General features: G+C 41.9%; 1 protein-coding gene and 1 non-coding gene across 3 annotated transcripts in view; both read left to right on the top strand.

The window, feature by feature from the left end:
* The window catches only part of RERE (arginine-glutamic acid dipeptide repeats), a 433,372-nt gene that overhangs the window by 4,741 nt on the left and 402,628 nt on the right, over window positions 1-26,003 (top strand). The window lies entirely within an intron of this gene.
* On the top strand, window positions 18,720-18,825 carry LOC136332649 (U6 spliceosomal RNA). The gene has a single exon (XR_010730815.1). It is a non-coding gene; the product is annotated as a U6 spliceosomal RNA (small nuclear RNA).

Consider the following 26,003-nt stretch of genomic DNA (forward strand, 5'->3'; position numbering starts at 1 on the left):
AGTGTATGTTGAATATTATGGATTTAGTAAGCACCCATTACTTTTAAAATTATTTTTGAATCTTTCTAACATCTTTTTAAAAATCTCAGTTATCAAAAAAACTTTTAAGTAGTAAAATGAGTTGTACATATAAATTTCTTTTGGAAACTGTATGCTTTTCTACTAACTGCTTTTGGCACCTTCTCTTGCAGTTGATTTAAAGGTTAAGATAGCAGAAAATTAAGATGTTTAAGTGAGTCATTAGTGTAACATAGCTGTGAACTTCATTACACATACTGGCACACCTGAAACAATGCACTGTTGTCTTACATAATCAGTTCTGGGTGATCATAGGGGTTTTCAACAACCAGGAATTTCTCTTGAATCTTATTTAACTGATTGTTAATTATTAGTCTCTTGGTAAATATGCCGAATTTATAGCTTTGCTTGTCTTATTTAAATGTGATTTTGGTGAGCTTTTGGGCTTGTGCTTGGTCTCATCCAATAGAATTCTAGTGTTTCTTTTTTTTTTTTTAATACTTTTTTTTATTTTTTATTTATTCATTTGAGAGGAGAGGGAGAGAGAGAGAGAAGAGAAGAGACAGAGAGAAGAGGGGAGGAGCTGGAAGCATCAACTCCCATATGTGCCTTGACCAGGCAAGCCCAGGGCTTTGAACCGGCGACCTCGGCATTTCCAGGTCAATGCTTTATCCACTGCGCCACCACAGGTCAGGCGAATTCTAGTGTTTTTTAATGAGGAAAAATGAGCGTTTATGTGGTAGAAAATTGTTAAGATTGCTTAAGCCATTTTAATGGATATTTGATCACAAATAACTCAAAAATTCTCAAATCTTAACATATTTACTAGCTTGGAGTTTTGGTTGGAATTGTGGTTTGTATAACTAACTCGATGTGCCAAGCAAATGTCATATATAACACATCTGTATATTAGGTAACTAGGTCAGATAGGATGGCTCATATAATAACTTTTTTTGTAAAGTGAACTATATGTGCCAGTGTAAAATTATTGTTTTCATTTGGTAAAATTTGCCAGTATGTCATCAACCGTAATAAATATATTTCACTGAAAGTTTTACTTATGTGGTTAAATTACAAAATGATAGGACCTTTAATTCAAGTAGTACCTTGGTATTTGAGGAATCCTCACAGCCTATTAGTCTTGGGCTTCTGCATCAGAAGTTAAAGCCACGGGTCAGGCCCTAAATTTAAACTAGTTATACTTGTGCTTTGTAAGGGTTTTGATTAGGCTTCTTTGGTTGCAAGAACAGAAGTCTCCCAAGTCATCTCAGATGTTGGGGGAAAGTGGGACAGAAATGTAAAACTTGAGAGGCCTCAGAAAAACAAGAACCCTGGCTCAGCTGGGCCTCGTGGATGTTGGAATACTGTTAGGGGTCCCGCCCAGCTTTAGTGTGCCGATTACCTTACTGCTTTCTTAGCAGGAAGACTTTGTTGAGCCGTACCCTAGTGCCAGGGCTGTGTATGGTTGTCCAGCCTGTGTTTGGCATAAGGACACCACTCTAAAAGGGACAGTATTTACATTGTGGGCCTGGACTAACCTGAAAGAGAGCTTGTGAGCAGGCATGGCCATGTGGCATCTAGAGTCCTGGAGCAGCAGCAGAGAGCCATTCTTGTACAAACCCATTCCAGTACAGAGCCACATGCACACTCAGCAGAGTGTGCACACACATTCATGGACACCTGTGCATGTCTGCCAGGCTTCCAGAGGTCTGACTCCTGACCCTGTTATTTCTTCTGGGGGTGGGGGTGGAGGGGAGTGGTGGCGTTGGCAGTTAACACTGTGTGAGGTGTATACAATTCAGGGGGAGTGTGAGCAGGTGAGAATATGGGCATGTGCCTGCATGTATGAATTTAGAGAAGCTGACTGGGGAGGCTCTGGAAACTTCTTTCTGGGCAGAACCTGACTTTACTTGGGAGTTGTATCCACTTGTGAGTTTGATTTTTAATGGGACATGTACAGTCTGTCCACTGACTTAAAAAGATGTTTTATTTATGGAAACATTCGGGTAAATTTAAACAGGATGCTTCTTATTAAGCCCAGAACCTTTGTTCCCCGACCCCCTCATTCCTCTTTACCTCCCCCTCTTCTCTTAATTTAATGAGAGAAGGAGAGGCAGAGATAGTCTCCAGCATGCACCCCAACCTGGATCCACCTGGCATGCCCACTAGGGGGCGATGCTCTGTCCATCTCGGATATGTTGCTCCATTGCTCAGCAACAGAGTCCTTTATTTTAGTGCCGGTGATGGCCACAGAGCCATCCTCAGCTCCTGAGGCCAGCTTGCTTGAACCAATTGAGCCATGGCTGCAGGAGGAGGAGAGGGGGAAAGGAGGGGAGGAAAGAAAGGGAAGATGGGGAGATGTGGAAAAGCAGATGGTCGCTTCTCCTGTGTGCCCTGACTGGGAATCAACCCCAGACATCCCTATGCCATTTTTGGACATCTGTATCAACTTTATAGGGTCTGGCAAGAATGTTTTAACAAATACAAACAAAAAGAAATACTTAACTGCAGCTCATTGAGGTAAGACTTACAGGCATATAAAGATGAAGAGAAAGCTTTCTAGAAATTATTTTCTATACTGGTCATCCTTATACACATAATTGCTAGAAGATAAAAGTAAGTGTTTTAGAGACACACAATGCCATGGGGTTGTATTAGTTATGCAACACAGTAAACGTTTATTATCTTGTGTTTCTGTGGTCAGTTGTTTGGGAGCAGCTTTGCTGAATGCAAGTTCTGGCTCAGAGGTGTTTCTCTTTTTAATTGCTTTTAGAGAAAGGGAAGAAGTGGGGGAGAGAGAGAGAAAGAAACTTCAATTTGTTTTTTCGCTAATTTATGGATTCATTGGTTGATTCTTGTATGTACCCTGACTGGGCATTGAACTCACAGCCCAGGTGTATTGAGATGATGCTCTGACCAACTGACCTAGGCAGTGTGGACTCGGGTCTCCTTAAGATTACAGTCAAGATGTCTGCGGGGACTGCAGTCATCTGAAGGCTATGCTTCCATGATGGCTGGCTCACTCACTTGGCTGTGGACAGAATGCCTCTGTAGGAATCCTCAGTTGCTTGTCACATGGACCTCTCCATATGATTATTTGAGTGACCTCATGAATGAGGCACTTAGCTTCCCCTAAGACAAGTGCTGTATGTGTGTAAGAGAGAGGAACCTTTTATGACTTAGTCTCAGAAGTGATATTCTATCACTTTACCTTATTCTGTTAGTTAGAATTAAGTCACTAGGTCCAGCCTACATGTGCAAAGGGAAGGGAATTAAGATTTACCTCTTAAAGAAGTATCAAATAATTTGTAGATTTATTTTTTAAAACCACTACAAGGGTGCAAAGGAGAGAGGGAGAGAGATAGGGTTAAAAAAGTGTTTTTCTGCCCTGGCCAATTGGCTGAGCGGTAGAGCATCAGTCTGGCGTGTGGAAGTCCAGGTTTGATTCCCGGCCAAGGCACACAGGAGAAGTGCCTATCTGGTTTTCCACCCTTCCCCCTCTCCTTTCTATCTCTCTCTTCCCCTCCCACAGCCAAGGCTCCATTGGAACAAAGTTGGCCCAGGCGCTGAGGATGGCTCCATGGCCTCCACTTCAGGCACTAGAATGGCTCCGGTTGCAATGGAGCAACAGCCCAGATGGGCAGAGCATCGCCTCCTAGTGGGCATGCTGGGTGGATCCCAGTCAGGCACATGTGGGAGTCTCTATACCTCTCTGCTTCTCATGTCAGAAAGAAGAAAAAAAAAAGTTTTCCCCTTTCAGTAGTCATCTTCAGGCAATGCTTTGCTTCAGTTAGAGGGTAGTTTCTGGTTTTTAGAGGAGAGTAGCATGACCAAATCTGACATTCATCTTTTCCCACTATCCCTTTGAGTAGTGAGTTTTTTGTTAAACCTTTGAGGACATACGTCAACATTTGTACTACTCAAAGGGCTATTGTTGAGATAGCATTTATTTCCTACTTTATTCCTGTTTTTACATCAGGTCTACTCTATTTTAATTAATACTGTGCTTAGGACATAGTACCTTAACATTTTTTTAGTTTGGCTGTTCTTATTTTCAACCAATTAAGTACCTTTTCCTTGGTTCTTTAACCTTTTCACTCATTTTTTCACTTTCTATCTTACATAAATGTTTGTTACTTGCATTTTATCTTAGTATTAATCTTATTATTTCTTTTGAGGATGAGATAGAGACAGAGAGAGGGACAGACAGACAGGGAAGGAGAGAGATGAGAAGCATCAATTCTTCATTGCAGCACCTTAGTTCATTGACTGCTTTCTCATATGTGCCTTGATGGGGGCGGGGGGCTGCAGCAGAGCGAGTGACCCCTTGCTCAAGCCAGTGACCTTTGGGCTCAAGCCAGCGACTATAGGGTCATGTCTATGATCCCACGCTCAAACCAGCGGCCCCATGCTTAAGTAGGCGACCTCAGGGTTTTGAACCTGAGTTCTTTGCATCCCAGTCTGATGCTCTATCCACTGCGCCACTGCCTCGTCAGGCCTAATCTTATTCTTTCCATTAGATTTTAAACCCCTTGAAGGCAGAAAGTTTTCCTTGACTACATTGTGTAATGAACATGCAGAATGTGTGCTTACATGCAGAATTAGATGTGTTCTGAAAAACTCAGAATTTAAGATGCCATAAGAAGTAAGATGCACTATTATTTTGTGTACAATAAGAATGAAAAAATATGCTGCCAGTTAAACTGTGTAAAACTGTCCCACTTCCAGTGTTATACAAAGGTAAAACATTGTGTATCTTAGAATCATTGAAATATGTTCATCTATTTAGACCTTCCTTCTTTTCACAACTGTATATGACCTGAAAAGCATGTCTGAAGATAGATCTTAAAGCAGTTTATTTTCTTTCATAGGGACAATGTTATAGGTGGTGTTCTTGCCTAAAGATTTTGCATGAAAATCTAAGCTGTGACCAATGTACAATAAAAACAGATGCTGCCCTAAATCTATAGTTATTATGGTTAAATTATGTTCTAGTTTCCATAGAGTAAGTATAACTATTATATTTTTTATTTGAAATAGGTTTCACATATGCAATGTGCTAAAATATTTTACCCTACTGCGCCATCAGTTTGATCTAAAATGTGTTAATTTTATTTTTTAATGTTTTATTTTTTAATTACAGTGGACATACAATATTAATTTTAAATGTACAACCTGGTGATTACACATTTATATAATTTACAAAGTGATAACCCCAATAAATCTAGTACCCACAACATATTAACTTTATTTTGAATATTGGTGTCCCACCTGATTCTGTTGATTAACTTCTCCTTTGGCATTATCTTGCAGAGTAACCTCATTTCATCTAATGCTTTTAACCTGCAAGTTTATAAATATAGCCTTTTATTTTGTGATCCAGATCTATTTTGCCCTCTGCTTCCTTTAATATGTTTTGGGTACTGAGCCTCAAAATTTATCAATTTCCATTTGTCCACTCTTAACCTTTCTACTATGGTAGCAGAGTAGTTAAGAGCTCTAGCCCCACCTGACTGGTGGCGGCACAGTGGATGGAGTGTTGACCTGGAACACTGGTCGTTCGCGGCTTGAGCATGGGATCATCAACATGATCCTAAGGTCCCTGGCTTGAGCAAGGGGTCACTGGCTCTGCTGGAATTCCCTGGTCAAGGCATGTATGAGAGGCAATCAATGAAAACTAAAGTGAAACAACTATAAGTTGATGCCTCTCATCTTCCTTCTTCCTCTCTCTCCCTTTTTTTCTCTCTTTCTCCCTTCCTTCCCCCCCCTCTCTCCCCCTTTCTTTCTTAAAAAACAAAAACAAAACCCAAAAAGGAGCTCAAGTCTCAATCCCCAGCTTGCTACTCGTTAACTCTGACTTTAGGCAAGTTACTTGCCTTTTTTTGTCTTAGTTTCTTCATATGTAAAATTGGGATAATAATAGTATTTATCTCATAGGTTTGTTGTGAAGACCAAAGTAATCAATATATATAAAGTGCTTAAAATGTCTTTGGTATATAGTACAGTCTGTATTAGCCTCTATTTATTATTATTACGGTTATCCAGAGATCTAACTTTCCACCATGTTCCTTTTCTTTGTTGTCTTTAACACTCAACAACCAGGGTATATATATACATAGGAGCAATGGGTCAACTCTAGAGAGTTTGTGTAAATTCTCTTTAAATTACCAATTGTGAGATCTTTACTATTCCTAGACTATAGGACAGGGGTCCCCAAATTACGGCCTGCGGGCCGCATGCGGCCCCCTGAGGCCCTTTATCTGGCCCCCGCTGCACTTCCGGAAGGGGCACCTCTTTCATTGGTGGTCATTGGTGAGCATGGCTTCGCTCATGAATAGTACAACTTCCCGTGACACAGGATGCACGTGTCACGGCTCCGAAAGCACGTCATATTACTCGTTATGGCTAGCAGTGACAAATATGGAACCGGACATTGACCATCTCATTAGCCAAAAGCAGGCCCATAGTTCCCATTGAAATACTGGTCAGTTTGTTGATTTAAATTTGCTTGTTCTTTATTTTAAATATTGTATTTGGTCCTGTTTTGTTTTTTTACTTTAAAATAAGATATGTGCAGTGTTCATAGGGATTTGTTGATAGTTTTTATAGTCCGGCCCTCCAACGGTCTGAGGGACAGTGAACTGGCCCCCTGTGTGAAAAGTTTGGGGACCCCTGCTATAGGAAATACTACAAAATAGTACATGATTAAATATCGTGAATGGCACAGACCATGGAGTAATGGTGAGTTTTGGGGTGTTGATAAATTATCAGCATATCATAGCTTTGCTGTTCCTCTTATGTTACTGAAGGATATATATAATATATAATATACATATAATATGCAATATATAATATATAATATATATATATAACATATATAAAAAATGGCAGGTGGGAGATTTAAAGTATTATTTTATTATTAACTGGGCTCTTGGTTACAATACCAGTGTAGAGCTATCTAGTAAACCACTTGCAGGCGTCCCCAAACTACGGCCCGCGGGCCGCATGCGGCTCCCTGAGGCCATTTATCTGGCCTCTGCCGCACTTCCGGAAGGGGCACCTCTTTCATTGGTGGTCAGTGAGAGGAGCACTGTATGTGACAGCCCTCCAACGGTCTGAGGGACAGTGAACTGGCCCCCTGTGTAAAAAGTTTGGGGACCCTTGGCTTAGAGTATATTGCTTAAGCTTAGGACCTACACATAGGGTTTTACTTTCTCTTAAATCTTACTAATTTTTTTTTAAATCTTACTAATTTGGTACAATAGTCTTTTAGAGTGTGTCTGAGAGAAATGAACAAGAGCAAGATAACAGACCTTCACATATATATATATAACTTTTAATTTGCACTCATTCTTCAAATTTACAAAGAAGATCCAATCAATCTCAATCAGATTAATAGTTCTTCTTAGAGTTCTTTTTAAAAAATATATTTTTAAAACTTTATTCATTTTAGAGAGAAGAGAGAGAGCAGGAAGGTGGGGAGGAGCAGGCAGCATTAACTCCCATATGTGCCTTCACAGGCCAGCCCAGGGTTTCGAACCGGTGACTTCAGCATTCCTGGTTGATGCTTTATCTAAACATTGTGCCACCACAGGTCGGGCGAGAAGTTCTAATGATGGTTGAGTATGGTGAGAAAGAAAGAGAGCTATACCATCTTATTGGTATAGCTTTGGCTCTCTAGTAGCTTGTTTTAATGGTGTATGAGGAATAACTAAAAACATTTGGCCATCTGTCAACCAGCCCTACAGCCTGACTTTATTTATGACAGTTCTAGGACTTGCAGGATGAGGGGTCGGGAGGGACTTGCAAAGTATTTTTCAAATTACAGAATCTTTGAAGTGAAATTAAGAATATCCTGTGATAAATAAGATTTGCTATTTGACCTGACCAGGCGGTGGTGCAGTGGATGCAGTGTCAGACTGGGATGCAGAGGACCCAGGTTCAAAATCCGGAGATCACCGGCTTGAGCATGGGCTCATCGGGTTTGAGCACAGGCTCACCAGCTTGAGCCCAAGGTCACTGGCTCGAGCAAGGGGTTACTTGGTCTGCTATAGCCCCCCAGTCAAGGCACATATGAGAAAGCAATCAATGAACAACTAAAGTGCCTCAATGAAGAATTGATGCTTCTCATCTCTCTCCTTTCCTGTCTGTCCCTATCTGTCCCTCTCTCTGTTTCTCTGTCTGTCTCTGTCATAAAAAAAGAAAGAAAAAGAAAAGATTTGCCATTTGAAAAAGTGGCCTACCATTAATAATAGCTACTGTGGCATTTTGGTAACATGCTGATTCTCGTTTTGGTAATGGGAGTGTAATCTTTGAGAAATATGATTATGTTAGCAGAGCAAAGCTGAGGCCCAGTCATACTGAGTCTGAAACAAGTGTATGATGGCAGAATGGGGAGAATGAACCTGGAGCTAGAAAAGAGGCATCTGGACTGCTGCGTTCAGATTCTGCAATCTCCGGTTCATTGCTGTTTTGTTAACTCCAGAAGGGCAGAGACCATGTCTGCTTTGGTCATCTGAGGAATGCTTTCTGGTAAATTCTTGATGGAAGAAGGGAAGGATCAGTATTTCAGGGCATTTGGCAATTTGTGCCATAAAATCCCAATGGATAATGTAGTATTTGACACAGCTAACTCACCCTTCAGTATCATTTATAAGAATAGCATACTACTACAGTGAGCTTAGTATTCACTATAGAATTTTCACTTTTTAAAGTAAATCTAATGATGGCTTCAGATTTTTATTGCTAGGTGACTTTTCTAACAAGATGAACTGACTGCCTTCTTATTGGAACATTCTGATTTTTGTATAATCTGACCTGTATATTTTCTATTTGCATGTGATTTCTTATGGTAGGAATAATTAACAGAAATTTCCTAAGTTTTTGTACACTAAACATGATGAAAGACCTCTTAGAAACATTTAATTCTTATCATTTAGAAATTAGGAAAGTATGCAGACATCTTGTTGCTATTAATATTTTGAGAAATACTTTTATTAACATTAGTTTTATTAATAGTCCTTAAGAAATCTAGCTTTACAAAACATTTATGTTCTTCTCTAATATTTTATTTGTAATGGCATCTTTTTCATAGCTTAGTGAGAATTTGGTCTTTATGGAACCCTTCAGCAGTTTTTACACTATTAAAAACTTTAATAACTTGGGTCCATAGGATGCTTTAAAGACTCAATAATTTTCCTGATAATGAACAGTTCCTTTTCACAGCTCAGGATAACTTCTGTAAGTCATAAGACACAGTTTATTTTTCCATCTGTTGGTCGTTAAATTTAATTTGCCCCAGCACCCACCCTGGCTGGTCAGCTCAGTCGGTTAGAGCATCGTCCTGAAACAACAAGGTTGAGGGCTTGATCCCTGGTTAGGGCATGTACAGGAACAGATCGATGTTCCTGTCTCTCTCTCAACCTTCCTCCCTCTCAAAAATTAATAAATAATTTTAAAAACACCTTAAATGAAAATAAATTGACTGTAGTGATTGCCTTTTCAGGAGGCATACCATAGCAGGGCACTGGGGTGGAGGATGGAGATTGAAGGATCCTTACCCTTCACTCTCCTGTTTGTCAAATAGAAATATTACCTAATTAAAATAAATGCATAAGAAAAGCCCATGCTTTTTATTTTTAGATTCTTGCCATTCTTTTTTTTTTTATATATAAGCTTTAGTGAAACATATGTTTAATTTATGTTGAAATGGAGCATACAAAACAACCAAGACCCTTTTTTCACTAATAGGACTGAGAGATGTCCCCAGTTGAGTGTTAGGCAGACCAAAGTGCCTCAAGAGATGATGATGCCATATTGGCTAAGAAAGCGAATTAGCTCAGTCTGGGGCATTAAGGAAGATTTGGTGCAGGAGGAGGTGTTTAACCTGTGTTTTGAAGGATTGGCAGGATTGGGCATGTGGTAAGTAGCTAAGAGGATTTCAGGCAGGAAACTGGAGCAAGGTTGGAAAGCATGGGAAATAGTAAGTACAGAACTTTTGTTGCTTCTGTGATGAGGATTATTAAATTGTGTTTTAATTTTCTTTTTTTTTTTCCAAAAAAAATTCTTTTAAAATGTTCTGTAGCCTGACTTGTGGTGGCGCAGTGGATAAAGTGTCGACCTGGAAATGCTGAGGTCGCTGGTTCGAAACCCTGGGCTTGCCTGGTCAAGGCACATATGGGAGTTGATGCTTCTAGCTCCTCCCCCCTTCTCTCTCTCAGTTTCTCTCTCTCCCTCTCTCTCTCCTCTCTAAAAATGAATAAATAAAATTAAAAAAAAAAGTTCTGTAGTAGAAGCAGGCAGACATAGTTCTTTCAACCTAGGTAAATTTTTTTTTTTTTTTGTATTTTTCTGAAGCTGGAAACGGGGAGAGACAGTCAGACAGACTCCCGCATGCTCCTGACCAGGATCCACCCGGCACGCCCACCAGGGGCCACGCTCTGCCCACCAGGGGGCGATGCTCTGCCCCTCCGGGGCGTCGCTCTGCCGCGACCAGAGCCACTCTAGCGCCTGGGGCAGAGGCCACAGAGCCATCCCCAGCGCCCGGGCCATCTTTGCTCCAATGGAGCCTTGGCTGCGGGAGGGGAAGAGAGAGACAGAGAGGAAGGAGGGGTGGGGGTGGAGAAGCAAATGGGCGCTTCTCCTATGTGCCCTGGCCAGGGAATCGAACCCGGGTCCCCCACACGCCAGGCCGACGCTCTACCGCTGAGCCAACCGGCCAGGGCTCAACCTAGGTAATTTGTATTTGAAGCTGTTGCTGGTAGCTGTTCAACCAACTTGTGAGAGCATTTTGAAGAGGAGTCCTTTAGGCTGATACCTCAAAGGAGGAAGACTAATTTGACTGGAACCATAGAGCACTGAAAAGAGAGGTAGGGTGTAGCATGGGGAGATTTGACACCAAGATGTGAGTTTGAGAGCCTGATACATTCAAATTAAATTATAGTTATAAAATTAATATATCCTCAAAATCACATGCATACATCTAAAAAGAGTAACATCCACACCCCAATATTTTTCCAGACTTTTGTGTGTGTGTGTGTGTGTGTGTGACAAGTAGAGAGAGAGAGGGACAGACAGGAAGGAAAGAGATGAGAAGCATCAAGTCTTTGTTGCGTCACCTTAGTTGTTTATTGATTGCTTTCTCACAGACTTTTTCTTGTCATTTATAAGCACATATGTAACACACTATGCATGTTATCTTGAATTTTGCTTTTTACCTAACATTTCAAGCCTATAGTTTTCATTTTTTTTTTTAAGTGAGAAAAAGAGAGATAGAGAGACAGACTCTGCATGTGCTATGACCAGGATCTACCTGGTAACCCCTGTCTGGGGCCGATGCTTGGATCAACGGAGCTATCCTCAGTGCCCAGGCTATGCTTGAACCAGTTGAGCCACTGGCTGTGAGACGGGAAAAGAGAGAGAAGGGGGAGAGAGAGGGAAAGAGAAGCAGATTTTCGCTTCCCATGTGTGCCCTGAACAGGGATCGAACCTGGGACATCCATATGCTGAGCCTACTTTCTATCTTCTGAGCCAACTACCCAGGGCATGAACCCATATTTTTCAAACCAAGAGCTGTAGTTATGCCTCAGGACTTTGTTTCTCTATTTATTTATTTTTATTTTTTTATGCCAGTGAGAGAGGGAGAGGGACAGATAGGGACAGACAGACAGGAAACGGGAGAGATGAGAAGAAGCGTCACTTCTTTGTTGTGGCTCCTTAATTGTTCATTGATTCTCATATCTGCCTTGACTGGGGGGCTACAGCAGAGGGAGTGACCCCTTGCTCAAGCCAGCAACCTTGGGCTCAAACCAGTGACCTTGGGCTTAAGCCAGTGACCTTTGGGCTCAAGTCAGCAACCGCAGGGTCATGTCTATGATCCCACGCTCAAGCCAGTGATCCCGGGGTTTCAAACCTGGGTCCTCTGTGTCCCAGTCTGATGCTTTATCTACTGCACCACCGTCAGGTCAGGCTGTTTGTTTATTTTTTAAAATATTTTATTTATTGATTTTACAGAGGGAGGAGAGGGCGATGAGGAACAAGAAGTATCAACTCTTAGTTGTTTCACTTCAGTTGTTCATTGATTGGTTGTTGTATGTGCTTTGACTGGGCAAGCCCAGGTTTTCAAACCAGCTACCTCAGCATTCCAGGTCAATGCTCTATCTACTGTGTCACTACAGGCCATTATTATTATTTTTAACAACTGCATAGTGGGACATTGTGTGGATGTATATACTTTAATTTCCTGTTGATGGACACTTAAATTGGTTCTGATTCTTTTTGAAAAAATTCTTTGAATTTGTACAATTGTATAGGTGTATGTGTCCAATAAATTCTTTAAAGTGGAATTGCTGAATCAATAGGTATGTGTATTTTTAATTTTGAAAGCTGTTAATAACTTGCCCTTCAAGATGTACCAGTATACAAAGAGTATTTTAGGGTTTAGATTATTCCATGTCTCTTTATCAAATATGGATATTATGAAAGTTCTTAATCTTTACTAACCTGAGAAATGAAGAGCATACAATATCTTAATTTGTATTTCTTCAATCAGGAGTGAAGTTGATGTTCTTTTCATATATCAGAATTTGGGGGGGGATGGAGACAGAGGGACAAAGAGGGACAGATAGGGACAGACAAACAGGAAGGGAAAGAGATGAGAAGCATCAGCTCCTCGTTGTGGCACCTTAGTTGTTCATCGATTGCTTCTCATATGTGCCTTGACTGGGGGTGGGGGGGCTACAGCAGAGGGAGTGACCCCTTGCTCAAGCCAGCGACCTTGGGCTTCAAGCCGGCGACCTTTGGGCTCAAGCCAGTGACCATGGGGTCATGTCTGTGATCCCATGCTCAAGCCAGATGAGCCTGCGCTCAAGCTGGAGACTCAGGGTTTTGAACCTGGGTCCTTTGTGTCCTAGTAATGCTCTATCCACTGTGCCACTGCCTGGTCAGGCCAGAATTTTTTTTTTTTTTAATGAGAGGAGAGTAGATAGACATCCATCATGCGTCCCGACCCGGGATCCACCCGGTAACCCCTGTCTGAGGCTGATGCTTGAATCAACTGAGCTACTACCCTCAGTACCTGGGGCAGATGCTTGAACCCATTGAGCTACTGGCTACAAGAGGGGAAGAGAGAGAGAAGGGGGAGAAGGAAAGGAAGAGGAGCAGATGGTTGCCTCTCATGTGTGCCCTGATTGGGAGTCGAATCCAGGACGTCTGTTTGCTGAGCCCCAGTGCTCTATCCACTGAGCTGGCTGGCCAGGGCCATATATCAGAATTTAAAAATATACATTTTGTGATGTCTCAGTAATATAGGCAGATGGTTTATATATTATATGTAGTACTTTCAATTTATTTTTAATAATAGCTTCATTGAGATATAGCACTATAATATTTAGCCTTTGAAGGTACATAATTTGTGAGGTTTAGTCATTTAAAAAATTGAGTGCTAACCATTGCTTTATTTTTTGTAGTAAATAACTATGAAGCTGAACTTTTGGTCCTCTCTTTCCAAGCTTGTTAAGATACGAAATGGGAAATGCAACTCTTCCTGTTTTTCACTCTGTAACCCTCTTACCAGTCATAGTCCAGCTAGCTGGGTTCTGAAATGGAATTATTCATGACAACTGCTTTGGAATCTCAGTGCTTTGGTACTGTTGGGGAGTGATTTCTTTTAAATAACCTGTAGTTGAAACGGATTTTCAACTGCTAGAGGTGATAAAAACTTTTCAATTTTTTCTGAAAAATTTTAATTACGAAACTGGAAGTGATAAAGGCTTCTGAGGTAAAAAGATTTTAAAAATATGTTGTGTTTAATATGAGTTTTTTAAAATGGGTTATTAAACTCCTTTGTTAGTTACTCTGGTTATTTTTATTTCAGAGATTTCTTAGTATCTTCTAGTATGTGTATGTTTGTAAGATGATTGCATTGCTTCACTTTACAAACCATAATGATCAGGTCTGTGGGTCATTATGGTTACAACTCACACAGATATATTAGTTTGGAGAAAAGCTTTTACTGGTAATTCATTAGACTGAGTTTTTCAGTGGACTCTTGTAGTCCTCTAGTATTGGATCCCATCTAATAGAGTCCTCAGCAGCTTCTGGCCGGGGACTTTTACTGGCTAAGTCTGGGACCCTCACCGGTATGGTTGTTCTACTTGGGAAAAGATTTTGGTAGAGGCTCTTTGATGGTTTTGCTTTTGGTAGAACCAAATGTTTTATTCTTTTCTTTTGATTTTTGTAAATTAATACTTTTAACATTTAGTTTTCTGTTTTTCTTAGTAAAATACCCTTAAAATTTTGATTCTCTGTTTCTTAACCCCTTTATCTTCATTATTTCATCTTTTTATGCTGATTTGTTTGGAAATTTATTTTTTAGAAGATTTTATTTATTGAATTTACGGGGGGGGGGTAGCAAGAAGTATCAATTCATAATTGCTTCACTTGAGTTGTTCATTGATTGCTTGTCATATGTGCCTCGACCAGGCAAAGCCCAGGGTTTCTAACTGGCAACCTCAGCATTCTAGGCTGATGCTTTATCCACTGCACCACCACAGGTCAGGCTATGTATTAAAATTTTTATTTTTTTATTTTTAGAGAGAGGGAGGGGAGAGAGAGAGAGAGAGAGAAACAGATTTGTTGTTCCTCTCACCCATGTATTTATTGGTTGAATCTTATATTTGTCTTGACTGAGGATTGAACCTGCAACCTTGGCCTATTGGGATGACCCTCTAACCAACTGAGCTACCTGGCCAAGGTACAGAAACCTGTTTTTGATAGGTTCAGTTTTACTTTTGTAAATTAACAACGTCTCCTCCCCCCCCCCGATATCTCTTTTTTTTCATGTTTTAGGGTTGTTTTTTTTTTTACTACCCTAAAGTCCTTGGCATTTTGACTGTAATTTTGAAGTGTATTTTTTTGGGAGGGTTTTAATTAGATTTTCTTTTCCTTTAGCTCTTCATATAGAGATTGAAGGTCACGCTGACTGACACTTGGTATTCAGTGGCATGAATACTTAGGATGCAACTACTTTAAACAGTGAGTGGTGTGGACGTAGCTTTTTGATCAGCTTGTGGATGTTTCCGTTTCCACTCTAGGGCTGTTTCCTGACTTCCAGACACTGTCCTAATAAAGTTCTTGTGTATATGCGCATTTAAGTCAAGGTAAGATATGAGAACTGGGTGAGTTATGGAGAAACAGTATAACTCTAGAAACAAAATGTTTTGCTGAGAGGTGTGATGTGGATTTGATGGAATAACTGGGTCTTGTAAGCACACTACGTATATGCTGTGTAATTCATGTTTTTTCCTGCTTTACTAAAATGTCCTGAACATATAATGATAGCATATCATCATTATTTTAAAAAAAGACTTTTGGTTTTATTTTATGACAAGAGACATCAAAAAGGCATCCTTGATATATGTCTCCTATTTAGCATGAGACAACCTGGATCCAGATTCCACCTGGACCGTGGATTTGAAGTATGATGATGTACCCTGCTTCCTTAGCTGTCAGATGGGGACTGTATGTAGTACATAAATTAAAATGAAAAAAAAAAAGGATACAAAAATACTTTGAAAATATAAACATACTCTACAGATCTGAAGTACTTCAGTTATCTTTTCCTCAGGAACTCTGTGCTATAGCCAGCAACCCTTAATCTAGCCATATTTATCCTCTGTATTGTTACCTACAGAAATCTACTATTTTCTTGATGTGTTTCTTTTTTTTTTTTTTTGCATTTTTCTGAAGCTGGAAACAGGGAGAGACAGTCAGACAGACTCCCGCATGCGCCCGACTGGGATCCACCCGGCACGCCCACCAGGGGCGACGCTCTGTCCACCAGGGGGCGATGCTCTGCCCATCCTGGGCGTCGCCATGTTGCGACCCTCCTGGGTGTCGCCATGTTGCGACCAGAGCCACTCTAGCGCCTGAGGCAGAGGCCACAGAGCCATCCCCAGCGCCCGGGCCATCTTTGCTCCAATGGAGCCTTGGCTGCGGGAGGGGAAGAGAGAGACAGAGAGGAAAGCGCGGCGGAGGGTTGGAGAAGCAAATGGGCGCTTCTCCTGTGTGCCCTGGCCGGGAATCGAACCCGGGTCCTCCGCACGCTAGGCCGACGCTCTACCGCTGAGCCAACCGGCCAGGGCCTGTTTCTTTTTTTTTTTTAATCTATAATTTTTTTTAAGTGAGAAGCGGGGGAGGCAGTGAGACAGACTCCTGCATGTACCCCTACCAGGGTCCACATGGCAAGTCTCCTTGCCATGGGGGGTGTTCTGCCATCTGGGACCGGTGCTCCATTGCTTGGCAACTGAGCTATTTTATTTTAGCTCCTGAGGTGAGGCCACGGAGCCATCCTCAGCCCTCCGGGTCAACTTACTCCAACTGAGCCATGGCTGTGGGTGGAGAAGAGAGAGATAGAGAGAAGGGAGAGGGGGAGGGGTGGAGAAGCAGATGGGCGCTTCTCCAGTGTGCCCTGATTGGGAATCGAATTTGGGACATCCACACGCTGGGCCAATGCTTTACCCCAGAGCCAACTGGCCAGGGGTTCTTGATGTGTTTCTTACACCAACAATACATGAAGATGAATGTGTTTCAAATAGTTTTATGGAGATACTACTAAGTGCTTAGTAAGTGTTCAGCTATAGTAAAGAATTGTTTTGTTCTCAAGTGTTTTGTCATCAAATAAAGACTTTTTATTTTAAGACATGAGACATGATAAAGGTGTTTTTGTGACAGTCATAATGTGTGGCCTTTTTCTTAACAAATTCAGCAATTTTTAAATCCAAGATATTTATAAATATACTTTAGTTTTTTTTTTGTTTTTTTTTTTTGTGGAGTAGTAAGATGGGATGACATCAGTATGTCTCTGTCTGAGTTAGGAATAGGAGCGGCAGCAGTTTTTCCTGCCCCCTCAGTCCTCGGCCCAGGAGCTCTTCAGGGAAAGAGATAAAGGAGCTAGATTTCAGGTTACAGTTCTCTCTCAAGTTGCTTATTCAGGAACAAATTTCTGAAGCTTATTTGCTTTTTGGGAGTCAAAGACTAATCTGTAATTAAAACAGTTAACATGGCCTTTTTTAAATTTTTTTAACTTGTTCTGAAACATGAAGGAGTTGTTTGGGTAAGTGCCTCTGCATGAGATGCTCATACAATTTTTCTCATTTGTTTTGGATATTTGGGGTAATTTCTTCTGTTAAAAATCAAATTCTGGAGGAGAGGGAAGAAGGTTAAAAAAAAAAATCAAATTCTGTATGAAGTGGCCATATTTGTATCATGCTCTTAGATGAATATGGGTGCTGACAAAGTCCTTGCATCCCCCATTCCATTTTGCTTGGGTCTTGCCTTCCTTCATGCAGTTTTCTAGAATGCCAATTGCCAGCAATTGTTGATGTGGGGCTGGTTTTGAAATCCAAGCATCTTTTGAGGATATCAGAAGACTGTAGAAGACGGAAATGTTAAGGTTACAAAATGCTTACAGAGTACCATATGCTGTTGATATGCTTACTTTATGATCTTTGGAAATGTAGGCCTTTGATACAGCTGTCATCAAGGTGGGCCTCGACCCTGTCTGTGCATTGCCTTGAAATGATTCAGTGGAGATTCCAATATAGAAGTAGGCCTGGGCTTCTCTGGTGTACTCTCTTCCCCCACCCTTCACAGCTTCTTCTTTTTTTTTTTTTGTATTTTTCTGAAGTTGGAAATGGGGAGGCAGTCAGACTCCCGCATGCACCCAACCGGGGATCCACCTGGCATGCCCACCAGGGGGTAATGCTTTGCCCATCTGGGGCGTTGCTCTGTTGCAACCAGAGCCATTCTAGCGCCTGAGGCAGAGGCCATAGAGCCATCCTCAGCTCCTGGGCCAACTTTTGCTCCAATGGAGCCTTGGCTGCGGGAGGGGAAGAGAGAGACAGAGAGGAAAGAGAGGGGGAGGGCTGGAGAAGCAGATGGGCACCTCTTCTGGGTGCCCTGGCCGGGAATCGAACCCAAGACTCCTACACGCCAGGCCGACGCTCTACCACTGAGCCAACTGGCCAGGGCCCCTTCACAGCTTCTTTAAACCTTAAAATTGAGAAAAAAAATACTAGGGATAAGACACTACTAAAAAGAACCTTAACATTTGAGGGGAGCGCTAAAGAATTTGAATGTTGCTAAAGCACCAAGAAGGGAGGAGTTTGACCTATTTTGAGCTCATATGTGACACCTTAAAACCCCAATGACACTGAGTTGGCATAGCTGCATTTTTGAGGGCTGGCTTCATTTTAGATGCAGTGACAGTCATCTGTCTTTTTTCTTTGAGATAGAGAGACAGATAGAGACAGACAGGAAGGGAGAGAGATGAGAAGCATCAAGTCTTTGTTGCCTTAGTTTTCACTGATTGCTTTCTCATACAGTATTTGCCTTGATTGGGGGGCTATAACAGAGCAGATGACCCCATGTTCAAGCCAGCGACCCCGTACTCAAGCTGGTGAGCCCGTGCTCAAGCCGGCGACCTAGGGGTTTTAAACATGGATCCTCTGCGTCCCTGTCTAACGCACTATCTACTGTGCCACCGCTTGGTCAGGCAACTGTCTTCTTTTAGGAGGTGATTTAGGGGTAATTGTATGTGTACCTCTGGCACCATGTCACAATCACTTGGGACCCTCTTACAGAGATGATTTGGGGAGGACTTGAGGCTCCTGCTCATGATGTTATAAAAAAAGAGCTGTGTAGTGCTCGCTTCGGCAGCACATATACTAAAATTGGAACGATACAGAGAAGATTAGCATGGCCCTGCGCAAGGATGACACGCAAATTCGTGAAGCGTTCCATATTTTTTTAAAAAAAGAAGAAGAAAAAAAAAAGAGCTGTGGCCATTTGATGTAATTCTGGCCAGAAGACCTGTTGTTTGTATTACACTGAATTAGAGGTCTGTGTTTGAAATTCTCTGTTTCAGTAGATAGTTAAGAGAGTCCATAGAGTAATGGATGCCTGTGAAATTAGCCAAATGCATAGTTAAAAGTGTACTTCAGAGAGGAGGCAAACCTGTTGTGCTTGTGACTACTGGTACCTGGTTCTGCTAGCATTACTGAACTGATATTCGATTTTAGATGCATAGAAGAAGTTATATGTTTGGGATTCTTTCAGTTATAAACTTATGAGTTATAGAAGGCTAAAACTTGGCTTGAACTTTTGTGGCGCAGTGGATAAAGTGTTGACCTAGAATGGTGAGGTCACTGATTCGAAACCCCAGGCTTGCCTGGGCAAGGCACAGACAAGAAGCAACTATTAGGATGCTTTCCATACCTCCCTCCCCTCTTTCACTCTCCCCCTCTCCCTCTCCTCTCTCTAAAATCAATAAATAAAATCTAAAAAAAAAGAAAAGCTAAAATTTAGACTTAAGTAAAGAAGGTGCTCTTCTAATTTATCTTGACAGGTGAAGCATCACTTGTTTTGTTGATGATAGATTCTGAGAGAGGGTTATTCTGAGTTTATAGTGATGATGTACTTTATTTATTTCTAAAGGATTTGTGACAGTTTTTTTCTTCATACTTTTTGTTTTGCTTGATATTTAGACAAATAATAGGATAAACTAATGTCTATTTTTTCTCAAATACAGCATGCTCTTATTTCTTCTTCTAGAAATTTTATGGGTGCCCAGGAGTGATGTGTTTGATTTGAACAAAATGATTTCAGAAGCATCATATTTTTTTTGTACCTATACTAATTATGAAAAGGGAAATGCAATCTTTTTTTTTTGAAAGGAGTAGACAGAATGGTTAATAAGTGAAGAGTAGCCTTACCAGGCGGTGGCGCAATAGATAGAGCGCCGGACTGGGATGCAGAGGACCCAGGTTCGAAACCCTGAGGTTGCCGGGTTGAGCATGGACTCATCTGGCTTGAGCGCCTGTTTGCTGGCTTGATCAAGGGGTCACTCACTCTGTTGTAGCCTCCCCATCAAGGCATATATGAGAAAGCAATCGATGAACAACTAAGGAGCTGCAAAAAAGAATTGATGCTTCTCATCTCTCTCCTTTCTTGTCTGTCCCTATCTGTCTCTCTCTGTCTCTATCATAAGTAAGTAAGTAAGTAAATAAATAAATATAAGTAAAATGTAACAATTGTTGTAGAAATTATCTGTAATTTCACTTCATCACTTCTAAGAGTCTACTTCAGCGCTCATCTAAGTCTCTTTTCCTTTGGGTAATTGGCTTTTAGTAAGGGAGTATCTGAGTGATATAATGGGCTTATCCATTCATTTGGCAGTAATTTTTTTTTAGTGTCTCTGCATGGCAGTGTACTAGGCACAGGGATCACAAAGATGAGTAAGATGTGACCCTCCTCTCACAGAGTTCATGACCAAAAGAAACTGATATGAATGAGAATCACGAAAGTACGGTCTGAAAGAACTGTCATTGAAGTAGAAACATTATGCTCCAGCAGCCGGAGTAAGAGGTGTGCAGACAGTTTGGACACTTACATAGCACTTCTGAAGTTAAAACACAAGATGTCTTTGCTTCTTTGTCAACAAAACTGTTCTTTAGCCCATCTTCAGGCAGCTACATTTTTTGTGGCTGTGTGGCCTCATGTAACTGGGGTTAAATTTTCCTTATCGTTAATGGTGTCTAAGCAGTAAAAGGTAAATCTCTTGGAAGAAATTGGATACCCTAACCCTTCTGAAATAGCTTCCTGTATGTTCTGTTTACTTTTAAGAACATTTTTTTTCAGAGCTTATATAAAAATAATTTTGTTCATTTTTCTTGATCCCCTTCAGAAAAATGTCTTCAAATATAGAGGAGTCCTGTACCAGAAGGACTTAGCCTTCTCTTGATCTTCTCCTCTGCTTTGGGAACCTTCAGATAGTATTTTTGTGGACATATGCTACAAGTAAATTAGGTGCTGATCTGATTTGCATGTTTTCTTTATTGGGTGGCAGGGGGTTGGGACAATGTTTGTTTTTTTAGTTTATTCTCTCCTGCCAACTTTTTTTTTTTTCTAAATAAGAAGTAAGTTCTCATCTTTTTTTCTTCCTGGAAAATGGCTGGCTTAGTTTTCAGAGAAATGACGATATCTCTATGTGGAGAATTTGAAGCGTTTGTTTAAAAATAATTACATTACCCTGGCCGGTTGGCTCAGCGGTAGAGCGTCGGCCTAGCGTGCGGAGGACCCAGGTTCGATTCCCGGCCAGGGCACACAGGAGAAGCGCCCATTTGCTTCTCCAACCCTCCGCCGCGCTTTCCTCTCTGTCTCTCTCTTCCCCTCCCGCAGCCAAGGCTCCATTGGAGCAAAGATGGCCCGGGCGCTGGGGATGGCTCTGTGGCCTCTCCCTCAGGCGCTAGAGTGGCTCTGGTCGCAATATGGCGATGCCCAGGATGGGCAGAGCATCGCCCCCTGGTGGGCAGAGCGTCGCCCCTGGTGGGCGTGCCGGGTGAATCCCGGTCGGGCGCATGCGGGAGTCTGTCTGACTGTCTCTCCCCGTTTCCAGCTTCAGGAAAAAAAAAAAAAAAAAAAAAAATTACATTAGCAACTAAAAAACACAAGGCTCATCTTGGGGCTTTATTAATTAAAATCTAAGCTGTTAGTTACTTATTGCCTTCATATTTTACTGGCATTTAGTTTATTCATTTGTTTGCAAAATAGATTTATTATTTACTTGTATTATTATGATTGATATGTACAAAGTGATGGTGAGTTTTTCAATATGATGGTATTTTTACCTTTCTTTGGAATAAATAAAATTTATTTAGTGTTTTGTTATTGTGGTTGTTCCTTTAAGTTTATTGCATTATCAGTGTATATGTTCTGTTGCCTGTCCCAGAAAGCATGCCAATTCAGTCCTGGTCATGGTGCTTAAACCTGTAGTTTCAGAGAGAAGCAGCTGGTACTGAATTCTGTCTGACTTAACCTTCCACCAGACCTGGCAGATGGCCAACAGGTATTGAATGTGTGTTTTCCAAGTTTAATACTAGTGTAAGTGGGATATAAAAGAAATAAAAGTTATTACCTTTGGCGTCACATCTAGGAGGCAAGGCTTGCAACAGTACAACATTTAGAGCTTTCTGGAACAAACTGGGCTATAACCAAACAATGTAACTACTCATGGTTTAGCAAAACAAATATATGTAGTTCAAAGTCAAGTTAACTAGGGATTATTGTGTGTTAGAAAAATTGACTAAGGATTCATTGAGAAGCTAAGAGTAGGCCTTGAAGAATGGGTACTGTTTAAACAGGAACTGGGAGAGCAAGTTAGGACAGTCTAAGCAGGGGTCAGCTGGAGGCAAGAATGACTGGTGTATGTACAGGGTCAAATACAGAGATTCCTGTTGGAGTAAAGACTCTGTGGGGAGGAATGAGGTGAGATAAGTTCAGTGTGCCAAGTAATAGAGGCTTGGGATGCGGAGCACAGCATTCCTGTTGGCACCTGGAAGGAATGGGGAAAGCAATGATGAAGTAGCAGGGCGGCCAGGTACTGTGGTGATCCGAGTGCTTTTGGCCCCGATTTGTAATATAGGGGTAGGAGCTGTGCTGGCCAGTCCTGGGATGTCCACTCTGTGCTATGTTAGCATTGCTTCTTGTCAGAATTGCTTCCTGTCCCTCCCTGTATTTGGTCAGACAGTAGAAAAGAGAAATAGCCACTGTTAACTTTTATTTAGTATCATATTTCATAAATAAGAATTTACGGAGAACCGTACTAGCGAATCTAGAAGTTATTTTAGGCTTTTTAAAAAATTAGAAATTGTATATGATTCAGTTTTATCTCTTCTGTTGCCTCTCACCCCAAATACTCTTGTTTCAAACTTGTTTAACCCCCCCCCCCAATCTTCTGTTTATTCTTCAGGTTTTAGTTTAGGCATCATTTCATCAGGAAGCCTTTCCCCAGTCAGGGTTGTGCCCGTGGTGCTTTCCCCCTGGCTCTGGTGTCACACTGCACTGTGATTGCCCGCTCAGCCCTGGGAGCGAGGAGTGCTCAGGGACTGGGCTTGTTTGCTGTCGAACCCTCATGCCCAGTGGGTCAGGTGCATGTCACAGGGTTAGTAAATATTCGAGCATTGTAAAGTTTGGACTTATTTGTCCTTGTAATTATTTTTTCTTTTAAAAACTTAACATTCCCTGAACAGTTTGCTGCTTTTATGTACTGATAATTATTATGTACTATGGTTGTATTATGTTTTATAATGTATATATTTATTGTTTCCCTGTTAGGCATTAGATTATTTCCATTATTTTTCCTACGTATCTAGTACTGCTACTGTAAACTTTCTTATAGATACAGCACTTCTTAAATTTTATTGATTGATTTTTAGAGAGAAAGACATCAGTTTGTTGTTCCACTTATTTATGCATTCACTGGTTGTTTCTTGTATGAGCCCCGACTGGGAGTCAAACCGACAACCCTGGTGCGCTGGGATGATGCCCTAACCAGCTGAGCTACCAGGCCAGGACCTACAGAACTTTTTTTTTTTTTCTTTTTTTTTCCATTTTTCTGAAGCTGGAAACAGGGAGAGACAGTCAGACAGACTCCCGCATGCGCCCGACCGGGATCCACCCAGCACGCCCACCAGGGGCGACGCTCTGCCCGCCAGGGGCGATGCTCTGCCCATCCTGGGCGTCGCCTTGTTGCGACCAGAGCCACTCTAGCGCCTGAGGCAGAGGCCACAGAGCCATCCCCAGCGCCCGGGCCATCTTTGCTCCAATGGAGCCTTGGCTGCGGGAGGGGAAGAGAGAGACAGAGAGGAAAGCGCGGCGGAGGGGTGGAGAAGCAAATGGGCGCTTCTCCTGTGTGCCCTGGCCGGGAATCGAACCCGGGTCCTCCGCACGCTAGGCCGACGCTCTACCGCTGAGCCAACCAGCCAGGGCTAGCACTTCTTTTTAATACTTTAAAAATGATAAAGGAAAATCATACCTAAAACACATATTTATTCTTAAGATTTATTGTGTTTAACTTCAGAGTAAATGGCCTATAAAATAGTATTTGTTTTTGTCCAGGTTTCATTTTTTTTTTTCATGAAAAGTATGCTTCTATTCTTACTCAAACAAGTTATAAAGTGAAGCCACTATGTTGTTTAGACAGGGGAGAGACACTGTTGGGGTATACATGGGGAATTTAGTTTTAAGTAGGGCACTTAGGGACAGCCTCTGTGAAGAGGTGTCATTTGAGTAAGGCCTTGGTAAGGAACCATCATGCAGAGATGTGGGGATAGAACATTCCAGACAGAGGGAACACCAAGTACAAAAGCCCTGAGGTGGGAGCCTGCTGGTATGTCAGGGAACAGTGGAACAGCTCTGGAGAGCAGTGGGAGGTGAGGTCAGAGCAAGAGTCAAGGGCTAGGTCTTCCAGGTCCCACTCGAGCATAGTAAGGCCTTTGGCTGTTATCCTTAGTATATACGGTAAGTCACGAGTTACAGATGTCTGACTTATGTACAACTTGTACTTATGAACAGAGTGCCCTAAGGGTTATTGGTCATCAACTGCAGTTGGACATCAGTGAAAATGACATCCTAGAGTTACTTGACTCCCGTGGCAAAGAACTAATCAATGAAGACCTTACGGAACTACAGCAGCAGATGATAGCATTTGGGGAAGAAAACAGGAACCTAGAAACTCCAAAACTGAAAACGTTTTCTTTTTTTTTTTTTTTTGTATTTTTCCGAAGCTGGAAACGGGGAGAGACAGTCAGACAGACTCCTGCATGCGCCGGACCGGGATCCACCCGGCACGCCCACCAGGGGCGATGCTATGCCCCTCCGGGGCGTCGCTCTGCCGTGACCAGAGCCACTCTAGTGCCTGGGGCAGAGGCCAAGGAGCCATCCCCAGCGCCCGGGCCATCTTTGCTCCAATGGAGCCTTGGCTGCAGGAAGGGAAGAGAGAGACAGAGAGGAAGGGGGGGGGGTGGAGAAGCAAATGGGCGCTTCTCCTATGTGCCCTGGCTGGGAATCGAACCCGGGTCTCCCGCACGCCAGGCTGACGCTCTACCGCTGAGCCAACCGGTCAGGGCCCTGAAAACGTTTTCTACAAAAGTTAGCTGATGCTCTTCCTCTCATTGAAGCGGGAATGGCAAAGTTAGAGGAGCAAGGTCCTGGTACAGAGAGGTTCACCACAAGTTACCGCAGGCCTGAGATGCTACAGGCCATCGATGATGAGTCAAAGCAAAGCTCTGTACAAACCTCCCTCGATGCCGACTTCAAGAGACTGACTCCAGCTGCAGCATCAAACCCTGACTCTTTGATACCAGTCCCATCCTCTCCAACAAGTCCATCATCTTCTGCATCATCCAGGATTGTTTAAGGTTATATTTGAAAATGTTTAGGTGTTTATATGCAGAAGGTAAAAATAAATACTATGTTAAGGCAAATATCTGTCTAAATTGCATTTAGTAGATAAATGTACCCGTTTCAACTTACACAACACTCAAGAACAAGCCTACAGAGCCTATCTTGTTTGTAACCTGGGACTGCCTGTAATGGGACGCCACTGGGAGATTTTAATCAGGGGTATGACAAGATCTAATTTTCTTTTTCCCTCTGGCTGCTGTGTAAAAGTTAGGTTGCTGCCAGTCAGAGTGAAAGCAGGAAGACCTGTGAAGAGGCTGTTTATTGCAGGAATTCAGGCGAGACACGATGGGGACTTGAATAGAGTTGGGTGCCAGAGGTGATGAGAGGGGTTAGGTTTGGGATTTGGTGAAATGCTGTGTTCTGAGAAGATTTTACCCCTCGTTAAAAAACAGCTTAGGGTAAACCTCTTGTTGATAATATGAGTTATTAATGTTCAAAAAATGCCTTTCTCTTCAGAGTATTTGGTATTTTTGTATTCTTGAAATTACTAAATTGGTAAAGTGGGAAAGGAACCAGGAAAGGTGAGGGCTGAGACTTGATGGTGTTGATAATCCATTTGCTGATGGAACAAGAAAGATTCTGTAGAAACAATTGTGCAAGTTTTCATCTGTAATGGCCACTTATTTAATGTAAAAGGTAATGTTTGAAAAGTGTATACCTGGATAAATTATATGCTGAATTCT

The sequence above is a fragment of the Saccopteryx bilineata genome, chromosome 3 (assembly GCF_036850765.1).
Source record: "Saccopteryx bilineata isolate mSacBil1 chromosome 3, mSacBil1_pri_phased_curated, whole genome shotgun sequence".
Taxonomy (NCBI): domain Eukaryota; kingdom Metazoa; phylum Chordata; class Mammalia; order Chiroptera; family Emballonuridae; genus Saccopteryx; species Saccopteryx bilineata.